The following is a 16,335-nucleotide window of genomic DNA, read 5'->3' as shown; positions in this document are numbered from 1 at the left end:
AAAAGCAATAAAGAAGTTAACTTGAAAATCACTGCTGGATATTGGTGTTTACTTTTATAACAACAAATATGAAAAATACTGAATTTTATTGCCATAAACTGAAAACCAAAATAAAGACGACTGAGAGGAAAATTAATTGGATTTCCATGAAAAATATCCAAGGATAAATATTTGCTTTCTTCCCAATATTTCACCTGTTTGGAAGCTGAGCTCCTTACAGCAGATATAAGAGCCTCGATGTTAGATTTGCTGGCAGCAAACAAACTTGAAAGAATTCAAGTCTAAGAACCTGAGCCTCAGATGCACTGCCTTTGGTAAATGGTAAACGGATTCTCTCCCAGTGAGCTCTGTTGTAGACAAGCATTCTACCATGATAATGACAAAGTAACAGAGTAGAACTTTCAATTTCCAACATCTCAACCTTGGAGACTGCATGAACATTTTACTTAAGGCTTTTTTATAAGTCTCTGAATTAATATGTGTGAGTCCAAATGGCCAGTTTTTCCAAATAATCATCAACTCATGTTAAGAATACTGAATCACAGCAAACTTTTCACACATACACAATAAAAGTAAAGATATAATACAATATTCTAGAACTATGCCTGGCATATGATCAGCACCCTATAAATATTTATTGAATGAATGTTTATAATAGTCAATATTGTTTACTAAATAACTTTATCAAAAATAAGGATCAATAATAGTATTCCTAACTGAACTTATCTTTATCAATAGAAAATTGTTTTTTCTTAATTTATTTCTAACGTAATACCACATCCTTATTGACCTTAACTGAGAAGTCAATGGTTAAGAAAGATCATTAGTTCATTATACGTAGAAAGGACATTCTAATTATTAAAATTACTGCCCCTCACCTTGTAAACCTTTTAAAATAAAACAACTTCAGGTCAATAAAACTGTGGGATTTGTGAGGTTAGTCATTTCTTATGCACTCTACAATGTATTTTAGTTAATAAACTAAGAAAATATATATTAACAAAGCTTAACAATAGGATGTCCATTCTTCATATTCTAGAGCTCTAAGATAAACAAAACACAATTAGCCTCACTCATATATAGTGGAGTTTAGCAGGAAAGGAAATTCTTTCTGAATCGCATCTTAAGGCATACCAATTTAACAACGCCAAAAAAAGTCAGCAATTAATTTTATATTGCATTTTCCATTTTGTAAGCCTCTTTTTGAAAACAGGGAAGTTATTTCTCAGTATTTAACAACTAGAGGTGTTTGAAGTACTACATAGTATCATCAGATGAATAAAAGTAGAAAATAGCTCCAGAGAACACATCTTCTCTTTCAGAAGGATACTTCTTCTGTAAGTCTCTAAGGATAAGCTTCTACAATGTGTGACAGATAAGTCAATGGTTGAAACAGCCATCAGTTCAAACAACTATCAGAAACAGCCTTCCTAAATCTCCCTTACAGCAAGCAGTATAAGCTCTTTTCTAGTCCTTGATTCAAGGACACATGAGGAAGACACAAGTACCCACCTTTGTATCATCCTCTTTTAGGTTTTTTATTGGACATCACACTACTCAGCTTTCTTGTACTTATTTTACCTCTTGATTTGCTGACATTACAAAATAACATTTTTAAAGAAAATGCAGATAGGTAGCTGTTCTCTTCATGGGAAGGACTTTCTAAGAATAAAAGCAATGGATCATAAAGGAAAAGATTAACAGGCAGACAACATAAAATTGTTTTAATTTCTATAAATCATAAGCCTTCATAAATGAAAAGGCAATTGTGGGGAAAATGCCCCACATCGAAGGGTTAATATCCTCATTATATCAAGAGTTCACATGGTTCAGTGCGTGGCCAAGACAGGGCCCCCAGCATTCCCTCGTCCTCCATACAGGAAACTGCAATGTCTCCGCAAAAAAAGAGATTGCAGCTTCTCTCCTCCAGCTTTGAAAACTACTCTGCCTTTCCTTATCTGTCTCGGTTTTTGCCTCCTACCTGGATGCTCTCTTTCTTCCAAGCCCTGTTTGACTCAAAGTTCAGATAAACAAGCAATCAACCCGGTCTTGATTCCAGATTTTTCCCCCAAGAAACAGCCTCTGAAACAGTTTTCTACCTTGCCATGTAGCCTACAGGCAAGTAACAACTCGCCCCATGCTCCAGGGATAATTTATCCAACTAATTCCAGCCAAAGCCCAGAATAGTGGCTCCTGCCTGGGCTGGGGAAGATAAAAATCAAACAATTGATAAGAAAAAACTAAGACTCTAACACAAAAACCATCAAAAAGCTTTCGTAGGCAATTCACAAAAAAGAAATAGCCAATAGCTAACAATAAGATTTCTTAACACTTAAAACACATTAATAATGACAGATGTGAGTTAAAATAAGGAGGTGCCATTTTATTTTATTTACTTAATTTTTTTTTTTTTTTTTTTTGAGATGGAGTCTCACTCTGTCACCCAGGATGGAGTGCAGCGGTGCGATCTCGGCTCACTACAAGCTCCGCCTCCCGGGTTCACGCCATTCTCCTGCCTCAGCCTCCCAAGCAGCTGGCACTATAGGTGCCCACAACACGCCCAGCTAATTTTTTGTATTTTTAGTAGAGACGGGGTTTCACCGCGTTAGCCAGGATGGTCTTGATCTCCTGACCTTGTGATCTGCCCACCTCGACCTCCCAGAGTGTTGGGATTACAGGTGTGAGCTACCACGCCCGGCCAGGAGGTGCCATTTTTATCTGTGAAATTAGCAAAGTTTTTAAAATAATAATGCTAATATGGGTGTCATAAAACTGACGGTGGCAATGTAAATTGGCATAATCTTTCTGAAAAACAGTATGGCAATGTTTCGATGTTTTGAGAGCATTCACAATGTCCCTGCCCTTTGACCTCCCTATAATTTCATTTTTGGGAACTGATTTTTTTTTTTTTTTTTGAGACAGGGTCTCACTCCATTGCCCAGGCTGGAATGCAGTGGCAAGTTCACTGCAGCCTTGAATTCCTGGGTCAAAGAGATCCTCCCACTTCAGCCTCCTGAGCATTAGGGGCTGGCTACAGGTGCATGCCACCACATCTGGCTAATTTTTTTATTTTTTTAGAGATAGGGTCTTGCTATGTTGCCCAGACTGGTCTCAAACTCCTGGCCTCAGTGATTCTCCCACCTCAGCCTCCAAAAGTGCTGGTTTTACATGCATGCGTCCCCATGCCCAGCCTAGGAACTGACCTGAAGTAATCAAAAATGTAGCAAAAAGATTTAAGTGTAAAGACATCCATTATTACATTTTGTACCTGAAGTCTAAATATTCAACAATAAGTAAATTGCAAATAAATTATGTTTCATCCATAGTGTGGGTTATTACTGAGCTAATAAAAATGATATGAGAACTGACCTTTTTATAGTACTGACGAAGGACCATTCCCTGTTCTACACAGTTAACATGTACTAACTCATTTACTTCTCAAAACAGCACGACATGGAGCCTGTGACATAGGCAGGTGCTAGTATCATCTCCATTTTACAGTTGAGGAATCTGAGGCCAGAGGAGTTAAATGATGGACTCAAGGTTACACTAAAGCAGAATCACATCTGAAATTCTCATCCTCATCTGAAATTCTAAAACCCAAAAATCTCAGAAAATCAAGTGTTTTCTTTTTTTTTTTTTTTTTTTTTTTTTCCTTTTTTTCAGAGATAGGGTCTCACTCTGTCACCCAGACTGGACTGCAGTGGTGCAATCATAGCTCACTGCAGCCTGGGGTTTGCTCTGGGGCTCAAGAGATCCTCCCACCTCAGCCTTCGGAGTAGCTGGGACCATAGATGCACACCACCACGCCCGGCTAATTTTTTAAAAATTTGTAGAGATGGGTCTTATTATGCTACCCAAGCTGGTATCAAACTCTTAGCCTCAAGCGATCCTCCCACCTAGGGCTCCAACAAGAGTCAAGTGTTTTCATAAACCTGTGGCAAACTCATTTGCAAAATGAGATCTAAACTGACAATGAAACAATGTATTATCTCTGTCCTACTTAGAGCGAATTCATTTTACTAAAGAAGTTAATGTGTTTGATTACAAGGTGCTGCCCCAGATCCCACTAGACATGATACAGGGTCTATACCATGTCATCTTCCGATAAAGTGAAAATTCTGAATTTTAAAACACAACTAGCATCATAAGGTTTCAGATAAGGAATTGTGACAGAGCTGGGATTCAGATCTAAGCTGTCCGCCTGTGCTCCTAACCACTATGTGATATTTTCAGAGACTGTTTAATGACATAGGAAAATGCTTATCATTCAAGTATTTACACAGACAAATTTTAAATTGCGATTGTGATTAAGTGCTACTAAGGAGAAATCACTGGTGTCAGAAGAACCTATGTTAAGCAGGTTTGTCCTAGACAGTCAGAAGCAGTTTTCCTGAGGAAATATTTGATCTGAGATGTGAATAAGAGTTAGAAGAGAAGGAAGAGCACATCTGGCAGGGAGACTATCATATGCAACAGCCCTGTGTAGGAGGGAAAATGGCACAAAAGTCTGAAAAGAAGCCAATGTAGAATAACCATTTGCCTCAGTTTGCCTGACAGAGACCCAGGTTAGACCTTTTGTCCTAGTATAAATAATAACTTTTTTTTTTTTTTTTTGAGACAAAGTCTCACTCTGTTGCCCAAGCTGGAGTGCAGTGGCATGATCTCGGCTCACTGCAACCTCTGCCTCCTGGGTTCAAGCGATTCTCAGACCTGCCTCAGCCTCCTGGGAAGCTGGGATTACAGGCATGCACCACCATACCCAGCTAATTTTTGTATTTTTTAGTAGAGACAGGGTTTCACCATGTTGGTCAGGCTGGTACTTTCTATTACTCTCAAAAAATATCTTGGTCTGAATGGTCATGGACATGGTCACCCAACTTCTAGGCCACATTAAGAGTTTTGTCTTCATCCTAAGAATAACCAGAAGCCATGATGGATTTTGAGCTAGAGGAGGGGGGGAGGTAGCATAATCAAACTTTAGTTGTTAAAACACTACTGCTGCTGCAGGGCAAAGAATGGATGGGAATATTGAAAGGAAAGGGTAAATACCTTTAGATTAGTTAAGAGGCTACTACTGGACAACAGATAATGGTAGACTGGTCTAGGGTGATAGTAGCAGAGACACAGATACTCAGATAGATTTGAGATTTGGTTTGAAGATAGATAAAATGAATAGAACTTGACGATTGTTTAGATATGGAAAGGAAGAAAGTACGAGGTATCAAGGATGAGGCCAAGATTTCTGATTTGCAAACTAGATAGAGGTTGGTATGACTCATTGAGAGTGCAACTGAGATTTACACGAGCTAAAAATTTAAATGTGCGATATATCTGCATATCCATCACAGTCTAAAGGCATGGGCCTGGAGAACAAGGAAAGAGTTTAGGTTCAAAACTTGCTGATGTTCCTTTCCATTCACAGAGCCCTCTTCCAAGGCAGGACCATCCTATTTTCTGGTTGGATATTGGAGTCATTTGGTGGTCAAAAAAGAAGGTCCTCCTTAGCTGGTGATATGGGACGGGGAGCACCAGACCACTTTTAGCATGCAAATATCCCTTACAACTAATGCTCAAGTGCTTTTTACATGTACGGTTCACAAAAGAGCTTCACATATAGGTTCACTGAAACCCACGACCTTATGAGAAATTATAGTCTACATTTAGGAAGCTGAGGGAGAGTGCTTAAATTACCTGTCCACACAGCCAGTACGGGGCTGCTTTATGTCATCCTATCATCTCCTATGTGCATCCTCTAGGTGTAAGAGACTATCTTAAGGGCAACAAGAAACCTACCATATAATGAGGTCCTACTAGGTACCAGGCTCTAGGAGATTTAAAAAAAGAAAGAAACACAACTTCAGAAGTTCTAAGGATGTTTCGCACACACTTACCCTACAGTAAGTTCGCTTTATACTTTCAAAAAGTTTCACGTCCCAAGATGGGGTGGAGGTGAGACGGTGGAGATGAACCGGGGCAGACAGAGACCACCCCAAATACCGGACCCGGGGGAAATGGGGTCCCAACGGCTGGGTCCCGGGAGACACTCGGAGGGGTTCGCGGGTTCAGCCCGGTCCCTCCGCTGGGGGGTCGCCAGCCGACCGGCAGCGAGAGACCCAGAGGCCCGTTTGCCCACTACGTTGCCATAGCAACGGCCTGGGCCGGCTGCGCCCCGGGCCACCCGCCCCATCCCGCGGGCCCGCCCTGAGCTGTGACTCCAGGGACCACTCACCGCGGCCGGCGGACGGGAGGGTCTCCTACAGGTGCGCACACTTGGCGCAGGCTGTCGCTGAGCCCAGAATTCTGCACCGGGAGAAACTTTTCGGCCCGCAGAACAGCCGCAGGCCGGTGGACGGGGGCCGCGCGGGGACAAAGAGCGGCGGCGGGTGCAAAGCCCCTTCTCCAAGCCGCGGGGCTGGCCCAGAGGTGCCGGCTGCACAACGGCGCCCACGTGCCCCGAGTGCAGCCCCAGGCGCGCCCAAGGGCAGCTCCCCTTAGAAACGGACCTAATATCCCGTCTGGGGCACAGAGGAGCAGCCATATGTTACGTAAAATAAAGCTTTGTAGTAGGAATATCACAGTACTGAGGTGATTGATGCTCAGGCCACTCTTCTCGCTCGGGGTCAAGCCCTCAACCCCCAGCCCGTTGGAGCTAGGGCTGCAAGCCTTGAACTGCAGTGGGTGGGGAGCTGGCCTAAAAAGACGGGAAAATGCTGGGGGGAGGGTGTTTGTCCCCAGGCAGGGGCTGAGAAGACTGACAGATCAAATGACAATTCTCAGGGATATGTTTTAGCTACAAACCTATAAGAACCATCTGAATGCCTGCCCCATGCAACAGAGGGTCCAGCTGTATGCTAATGCATTTATTGGCCTGAACTAGGAATGGCTTCTGTGGTCCTAGGTCCTACTCTTTAGCAGCTGTGGGAAAGAAATTCAACTCTCCTAGTACTAGCCTAGTTATTTGAGGCAGATGTTTTCTAAAATTAGACTGATTGGTAGCAAGTAACTTGATACCACGGCAGGTGGATTCATTGTATTGCTTGCGGGGAGGGTACATTTGGCAACTAGTTCATCCAGTCCTTTTCATCAAAAAACTCAAAATGGTCATAATGGGTGACTGGTAACTTCAAACTTCAAACTTCAAACCACTGGACTAGGCCGGGCACAGTGGATCACACCGATAATCTCAGTACTTTGGGAGGCCAAGGCAGGAGGATTGCTAGAACCCAGAACTTCAAGACCAGCCTGGGTAACACTGGGAGACCCCCGTCTCTACAAAATTCAGAACTACCTGGCCACCAAAGGGCTGCAAGAAACCTACCATATAATGACGTACTACTAGGTACTAGCCTCTAGGAGATTAAAAAAGATCTCCTAGGATAGCCTCCCCCATCTTAAGGGCATTAATCACATCTGTAAAGTGCCCTTTGTATATATGGTAACATATTGACAGGTTCCAGCCTGGGTGATAGCCAGCCCTGACTCTAAAAGCAAAAACAACCACTGGACTATGTTTTGCCCTGGATTAAACCAGACCATCAAAAAACTGTATGTTTGTACCACTTCGTCTTCACCATTGCAACATTGCCTGCACCAAGTCATGTTTAGCACTATGCCATTTGCTTATATTAAGAGATGCTGTTTAAAAAATATTCATGATACCTCTACATTTACTAGAGGGATTACTTGAAGAATGTTGTTTATTACATCTCTATAGCAGAATCCTACCAGCTTGTCTAGTCCAGAGCTTTTCAAACTTTTTTGAGCACAATCCATCAAAATAAATATGTTTTACATTATCACTCAATACACATGTATTCATATACTTAATAGCTGAAACAAGTTTTATAAAACATTACCTGCATCACATGCTATGCACCCTGATACTTTTAATCTCTTTTGAAGACTAGTGTCTACCCACTGATGGTTTCTTGACCTTCAATGCAAGTTGCATTTTAAAAACAGCAGTATAACCAGATGTCTTTTTCTGGAAACTAGCCCTGGATCCTCAGACAAGGTAACCAGGCCACCTGGCTACAGTTGATTGCTCCAATAGTAGGGACCTGACTCAAGATAAGGCAATCATATCCCTCTCTCCCAGGAATTTGGAATTAGGATGGAGAGATTTCAGTCTTTCTCTAGGAAGCTAAGGTGGAAACATAGAAACATCTTTAAAATAGAAAATCAGAGGCTGTCAACAGACATACTTTTCCGCCATGTGGCCAAAAGAAATGCAGAAAACTAGGCTGCGGGGAAAATGAGAAACGAACAGGAAGGTTGAAAAAGATACACAGAGAGAAGAGACCAAAAGAGTTCTGACAGCTTTCTATTCCTAGTCATGGTATTTTCTGAAATGAATTGTATTCCTGCCTTTGAATTCCACATAGTATTTCCAAGTCTTTGGAGTTGGGAGGAGGGGCCTACCACACTAATGTAATCACCTATATGCCCTGTTTAAGAGGGTCAATGCAAGAAATATATTTCAATCCTGAGTGCCAGAAAACAATACTTTCCCTAGAGACACTGACATGACTTTTCTTTATAAAGAAAGCAGACCATGAGATTGATCACATTTCCCTTTCACCTTGACTTCTAGGAAGACAGCACCCAAATTTGCAACTCAATTTTAATAACTTTGTCAAACTACAGTTTGCATATCTGCATCACAACTTTCTCCTGTTCTCTTTCATTTCCCCTCATTCCTACTTTTATCTTTTTGTATGTTTTTGTTGTATTGACTATTATTTTAAACTGCTTCAAATATTTGTACTAGCTGTTTCCTCTTTCTGTAAGGCTCTGCCCCTGTAGCTCCTCAAGCCTGGTTCCTTCTCATCATTCAGATCTCAGCTCACTTGCCACCTCCTCAGAGAAGCCTTCCTTGATCTTCCTACCTAAAATAGCCCCACACCACAGTCTATCACATCACCCTGCTTTGTTGTCTTAGAGCACTTAACACCATCTAAAACAAGCTGCTTATTTTCTTTGTTTCCTCACCAGAAGCTAAGTTCTAAGACAGCATGGACCTGGCCTCTTTATTTATTGCTTGTTCCTAGTGCCTGGGAACAGTGCCTGGAACTTAGTAGCTAGTTAGTAAACATTACGGAATTAATAAATAAAAGATTTAATAGAAGAAAGGAAGGGAGGGAAGAAGGAAGAAGGAAGGGAAGGGGGAGGGAGGGGGAGGGGAGAGGAGAGAAAGGGAGGGGAGGGTTGAAGGAAAGAGACTTTGTTGAACATGGTAAGACATAGATGGATAGGTAAATAGGTGGATAGATAGACTGACAAATAGACAAATATTCATTTCCAGTGTGCAAATGTCACTATTATTTATAGAGAGGAACCAGAGGAACTATACAAGAAAGTAAAATGTACTTGTTTCCCTAAAATATATACACGAAGATCCTCAGTTTCCTTGGGTAACTCTTGACATAATGCCTTAGACCATTCTTTTAAGCATTCAAGTCGCTCAAGGCAGCTGCATTAAATATTAGGGCTAGTAACCATAGCTGAAGTCATCAATTCTCAGTGAGATAATGGATTGCAACACCTTGACCACTAACATGACAAATTCTTAACACTGCCAAGGAACTCAGTCTATTCTAGAGGTCATTACTACACAACAGTCTGCTCTCATTCTATTCCTGTAATTATTAATGTCACCACTAGCAACAAGTGTTATTTATATGTTATTTACTTAAACACTCTATGGTAACGTTATTGTTACAATGCAATATCAAACTGCTTGACATTTAAGGAAGAGAAGCCAGAATTGAAGTTTGTCAATAAAACAAAACACAGAAGCAATTAGCACAGTTTGTCCGTGGGTTTGCTGACCCTGTTGTAAAAATACCAGAATTTGTGGGGTGAGTGGAGGATTTCAGTTTTCTTAAGTCAAGAAGCAGTGGATTTATACATGTAATAAGGTTATCTCTGCTATTCAAAAAATTTTAAGAGACTCTATATAAGAAAAAAACCCCTATAATTTTTTCGTTCCATAAAACAAATTAAGAGATGCTTAGATTATTACGTGTTATATTAAGATTTCTCCCTTCCTTCCCTCTCTCCCTCCCTCTCTCTCTCTCTCTCTCTCTTTCTTTCTTTCTTTCTTTCTCTTTCTCTTTCTTTTCTTTGAGACAGGGTCTCACTCTGTCACCCAGGCTAGAGTGCAGTGGCACGATCTCAGCTCACTACGGCCTCAACCTCCTGGGCTCAAGCAATCCTCCCACCTCAGTCTCCCAAGTAGCTGGGACCACAGTCATGCACCACCACGTTTGGCTAATGTTTGTATTTTCTATAGAGACAGGGTTTCTTCTTGTTGCCCAGGCTGGTCTTGAATGCCTGAAGTCATGCAATCCACCCACCTCTGCCTCCCAAAGTGCTGGGATTACAGGTGTGAGCCACCGTTCCTGGCAAGATTTCTTAAATGGGAACATATCTTTGAGAAGTATATAATACAAAGTGTAACTTTTTCCTATTGAGATCTTTCTCTGATTACTGATAGGCTCTATGAATTTATATGTCTTTCCATTTGTTCTCTTCCCCGACTTTGACAAAATAAAACTATACCTTATCCATATAGCTCAAAAATGAAATAAACATTTGGCAACTAACTCAGTGTGTCTCATCAATTTTGGATATCTAAACTAGCTTTTTTTGTTAGATAATAATTAGAGTTCAAGTTGGTGCACGCCAAATGTTCATGGATTGGAAGACTTATATTGTTAAGACAGCAGTGCTCCCCAAACTGATCCACAAGTTCATTACAATCCTTATCAAATTTTCAGTGGTCTTTTTTGCAGAAATTAACAATCTGATCTTAAAATTTATATAGAAATGAAAGGTCAGGAGATCGAGACCATCCTGGCGAACACGGTGAAACCCCGTCTCTACTAAAAAAAAATACAAAAAACTAGCCGGGCGAGGCGGCGGGCGCCTGTAGTCCCAGCTACTCGAGAGGCTGAGGCAGGAGAATGGCGTAAACCCGGGGGGCGGAGCTTGCAGTGAGCTGAGATCCGGCCACTGCACTCCAGCCCAGGCGACAGAGCCAGACTCCGTCTCAAAAAAAAAAAAAAAAAAAAAAAAAAAGAAATGAAAGGGACCCAGAACAGGCAAAACAATCTTAAAAATAGAAGCAAAGTTGGAAGATTCACACTTCCTGATTTCAAAACTTACTACAAAGCTACAGTCATCAAGACTAGATCATTCAGCACTGTAAGACAGGGCAAGAAAAAAAAAAAAGGCTGGGTCATACCAGTATAAGAATAGACATAAAGATCAGTGAAGTAGAATTGAGATTCCAGAAATAAACCCACTTACCTATGGTCAATTGGCAAAGATGCCAAGGCAATTCAATGAGGGAAAGAGTAGTCTTTTCAACAAATAGTGCTGGGAAAACTGAATATCCACATGCAAAGAAGTAAATTTAGACTATACCTCACATCAAATATAGAAGTTAACTCAAAGTGAGTCAAAGACCTAAATATAAGAGCTAAAACTGTAAAACTGTTAGAAGAAACATAAGTATAAATTTTCGTGACCTTGGATTAGGCAACAGTTTCTTAGATACAGAACCTAAAGCAAAAGCAACCAAAAGAAAAAAAAACAGATACATTGAACTTCATCAAAATTAAAATTTTCGTGTTTCAAAGAACACTATCAAGAGAGTTAGAAGACAACCCACAGAAAAGGAGAAAATATTTGCAAGTCATATATCTGCTAGTGGTCTAGTATCTCAATTGCATTTTGTAAAGTACTCCTACAGTTTAGCAGTAAGAAAGACAACCCAGTGTTAAAGTGGGCGAAGGATCTGAATAGACATTTTTCCAAAGAAGGTATACTAATGGATGGCCAATAAGCACAGGAAAAGATGCTCAGCAACATTAATCATCAGAGAAATGCAAATCAAAACCATAATGAGATACCAGCTGGCATACTGGTATGTGCTAGCCCAGCTACTTGGGAGGCTGAGACAGAAGGATCGATCAAGCCCAGGAGTTGGAGTCCAGCCTGGGCAACATAGCAAGACTCCCATCTCTAAAAATATAAATAAATAAAATTAAAACCATAATGAGATATCACACCACACCCACCAGGAGGGCTATAATAAAAAATCTGGAGAATAACAAGTGTTGGTGAGGATGTGGAGAAATTGGAACCTTCATACATTGCTGATGGGAATGTGAAACAGTACAGCTGCTTTGGAAAACACTCTGGCAGTTCATTAAATGATTAAACATAGAGTTATTATATGACCACTCCTGGGTATATGACCAAAAGAATAAAAAAAAATGTCCACACAAAAACTTATACATGAATGTTCACAGCACTATGGCAGTTCATTAAATGATTAAACATAGCATTATTATATGCCCACTCCTAGGTATATGACCAAAAGAATAAAAAACATGTCCACACAAAAACTTATACATGAATGTTCACAGCAGCATTATTCATAATAGTCAAAAAGAGGAAACAACCCAACGTCTAACAATTAATGAATAAAATAAGCAAAGACAGTATATCCATACAATGGAATGTTATTTGACCATAAAAAAAAATGAAGTACTGACACATACTACAATATGGATGCCCCTGACAACATTACGCTAAATGAAAGAAGCCAGACACAAAGGGCCATATATGGTATGATTCCATTTATATGAAATGTCCACAATAGGCAAATTTATATATATAGAAAATAAGTTAGCAGTTGCCAGGACAGGGAAAATGGGGAATTGGGGAAGACTGCTAACAGTTATGTAGTTTCTTTTTGGGGTGATGAAAATATTCTAAAATCAGACCGTGTTGATGGCTGTTCACCTTGTAATATTCTAAAAGCCACTGAACCGTGCTCTTTAAAAAGGTAAATTCTGGTCAGGTGCAATGGCTCACACCTGTAATCCCAGAGCTTTGGGAGATCGAGGTGGGAGGATCGCTTGAGGCCAGGAGTTTCAGACCAGCCTGGGCAACAGAGCAAGACTCTATCTCTACAAAAAAACATTTAAAATTAGCTGATGCACATGCAGATGATGGTGTGCATCTGTAGACCCAGCTACCTGAGAGGCTGAGGTGGGAGGATCATTTGAGCTCAGGAGTTTGAGGCTGCAGTGAGCTATGATTGCACCACTGCACTCCAGCCTGAGCAACCGAGCAAGACCTTGTCTCTCTCTCTAAAAATAAAAAATAAATAAAAATTAAAGATGAATTGTATAGTATATTAGTGACATCTTAATTTAAAAAGTAAAAACTAAATAATGCTTCATATTTTACAGATTCTAAAACCACATTTTTTTTCACTTTTTAACTTCTTGGAAATCGGGTTGCCTCTGATTACATATTACTATTGCTGTTAGCCAGGTAGCAGTCCTGATATTGTGGCATAAAAACCTTTTGTTGACACTTTCCTGAAGAACCAAGAAAGTACCTACATTTATGTGCCTTAGTTTTAATAAAATACTAGGTACTACTAACCCACCTAATAATATCACTAATTCTGTGCCTAGGCACTGTCCCAAATGCTTTACGCATTTTAATTTAATTCTTACAATAACTCCGTGAGGAAGGTACTGATGAAGAAACAGAAGTACAGTCTGCAGGATCAACTGGTCCAACACCACATGGCTTGTATGTGTGAGTCCTATCCAGGCTGTCTGTTTCAGGGGCTGTGCTCCTGACCATTTGGCATCACTGCCTCCCTTACCTGTAACATGCTATGAGTGCAAGTCAGCCTTAAACAGCCTTTAAGGTTCCCGGAAACAAAGTTGGCCAAGAGCGTAACTAAAGCTAATAGTCTTGCGATTATCTCATGATAAAAACACCATTCACTTGGAAGTTTGATTCATTCATCGAAACATTGTTTGGCTATGTCTACGGAATTTCATGGTCAAGAACTTCGTTTACTGAGCACAGATAAAAGGGAGTAATTTTTTTCTGCTTTGCTAACACGTGAGTAAAGGGAGCTGGAGCCTTAGTCTAGACCCTCACCAGTTTTCCACCAGGTGACTGCAGAGATTGATCTTCTTGTCCTGTGAGAAGAGCTGAGTGAGGTGCAAGCCCAGCCAGGCTCAAGCATGGGAATGGATGGACAAAGTCCCTTTTACCCACATGTGAAGGATATAGACACAGAGGGAAAGCCACCAGAAGTCATCCCAGGAAAGAATGCAGGGTCAGATCTGGGGCACACTTTCTACCACCCTGTCACTGATATCCAATGTTGATAATTTAATGCAAAGTAGATCATAGGAAGACTGGAAGGACTCCTGAGGTTTCTGGGTGTCTGGCATGCCTGGGCTCTTGAAAGAAGATGGATTGTGCCACCTCCAAGAAACTGTAAGCAGAGGGAAAAGATAGCGAAGCCCTTCCTGTCCCCATACTGCCAAGGCTCTTAACACACCCAGTCCTGCTGAGTCCCCTGAGATACCAGATGCCTGTTCAGAATGGTCGGGGAAACCCAGCTGGAGCCTGACTGCTTCCAGTGGCCTTAGTTCCTTGAGGGCAGAGTAGAGGTGAAGTCTGGACTCAGAGGCCTCCAGTGCCTCTGCACATCCTCTTACGAAAGCTTCAGTGGCATTTTCCAGCCATAGACAAAAGTGGCTCCTCCCCTCCAGCCTAGGCCTCTAAGCCAAACACAGTCCTATCAGAAGAGAAATGATGGAAGCAAAGGAGACAGCAGAAGACACACTCTAATGAGGCAGGACACAGACTCTGAATTGTGCAACAGAAAGAGGGGTGGGCAGAGGAGCTACCTGGGATCACTATCATTTAATTCTTTTTTTCTTCTTAAATTTTTGTTTGGAAATAACTTCAAACTTTTATAGAAAAGTTATGAAAATTAAAATAGTTTTTAAAAATGCCCATATATCTTTTTGTTTTGTTTTGTTTTGAGACGGAGTCTCACTCTGTCATCCAGGCTGGAGTGCAGTGGCACAATCTCTGCTCACTGCAACCTCTGCCTCCCAGGTTCGAGTGATTCTCCTGCCTCAGCCTCCCGAGTAGCTGGGACTACATGCGCCCGCCACTATGCCCAGCCAATTTTTTGTATTTTTAGTAGAGACGGGAGTTCACCATGATGGCCAGGCTGGTCTCAAACTCCTGACTTCATGATTTGCCCTCCTCGGCCTCCCAAAGTGCTGGGATTACAGGTGTGAGCCACCACGCCCAGCCTGTTTTTTTGTTTTTTGTTTTTTGTTTTTAATAGAGAATCTTGCTTTGTCGTCCAGGCTGGAGTACAATGGCATGATCATGGCTCACTGTAGACTCAACCTCCTGGGTTCAAGCATGGAGTCCTGCTTTGTTGCCCATGCTGGTCTCAAACTCCTGGGCTAGAGTGAGCCTCCCACCTTGGCCTCCCAAAGCTGTGGGATTAAAAGTGTGAGCCACCCAGGTGGGAGCTAAACATGTGTACACATGGACATGTTGAGTGAAATAATAGATACTAGGGAATACAAAAGGTGGGAGGGGTTGAGGGTTGAAAAACCTATTGGGTGCAATATTTACTATTCAGGTGATGGATACACCAAAAGCCCAGACTTCAGCACCACACAATACATGCATGTAAGAAACCTGCACTTGTATCCCCTCAATATATTTGAATCAATAATTTTAAAAGAAAAAAAAAATGTGAGCCACCGTGTCTGGCCCCATATGTCATTCACCCAGATTCACCTATTAAGATTTTACACCAGCTGGGCATGGTGGCTCACGCCTGTAATCCCAACACTTTGGGAGGCCGAGGTGGGCGGATCACAAGGTCAAGAGATTGAGACCATCCTGGCCAACATGGTGAAACCCTGTGTCTACTAAAAATTAGCTGGGTGTGGTGGTGCGTGCCTGTAGTCCCAGGTACTCAGGAGGCTGAGGCAGAAGAATCGCTTGAACCCGGGAGGCGGAGGTTGCAGTGAGCCAAGATCACACTACTGCACTACAGCCTGGCCACAGAGCAAGACTCCTTCTCAAAAAAAAAAAAAAAAGAAGAAGATGTTACACCATTTGCTTTTTTTTATAGCGCTCTGTGTGTGTGTGTGTGTGTGTGTGTAATTAAAAAAAGATACACATCTACAGTTTTGTTCTGTACTATTTGTGGGTGAGTTACATACACTAAGCCCTTTGACTTCTAAATACTCCAGTGCATATTTTCTAAAAATGAGAATATTCAGTTATATAACCACAGTTCAGTTATCAACTTTAGTACATTTAACATTGATACAATTATTTCATCTACCCTCTATATCCCATTTTTTCAGTTGACCCAAGAATGTCCTCTCTATTACATTTTCCTCACTCCACAACAGGACCCAATATAGGGTCAGGAATAGCATTTAGCTGTCACGTCTCTTT

The 16,335-nt window shown here is 41.3% G+C and overlaps 1 protein-coding gene across 9 annotated transcripts in view; it reads right to left on the bottom strand.

The window, feature by feature from the left end:
* LOC105488736 (serine/threonine kinase 33) overlaps window positions 1–6,379 on the bottom strand; it is a 221,534-nt gene extending 215,155 nt beyond the window's left edge. For 3 of the 9 annotated variants that reach the window (XM_011753093.2, XM_011753094.2, XM_011753096.2), the window contains exon 1: window positions 5,895–6,127. The gene's annotated coding sequence lies outside the window, so the exon portion shown is untranslated. Of the gene's footprint in view, window positions 1–5,894; window positions 6,130–6,232 lie in introns of those variants that run through there. The other 6 variants (XM_011753098.2, XM_071075136.1, XM_071075134.1 and 3 more) reach the window with 5 other exon arrangements.
* Window positions 6,380–16,335: the final 9,956 nt, after the last annotated feature.

This window comes from Macaca nemestrina, chromosome 12, assembly GCF_043159975.1.
Source record: "Macaca nemestrina isolate mMacNem1 chromosome 12, mMacNem.hap1, whole genome shotgun sequence".
Lineage (NCBI taxonomy): Eukaryota > Metazoa > Chordata > Mammalia > Primates > Cercopithecidae > Macaca > Macaca nemestrina.
This window is presented reverse-complemented; position numbering and strand designations above follow the sequence as displayed.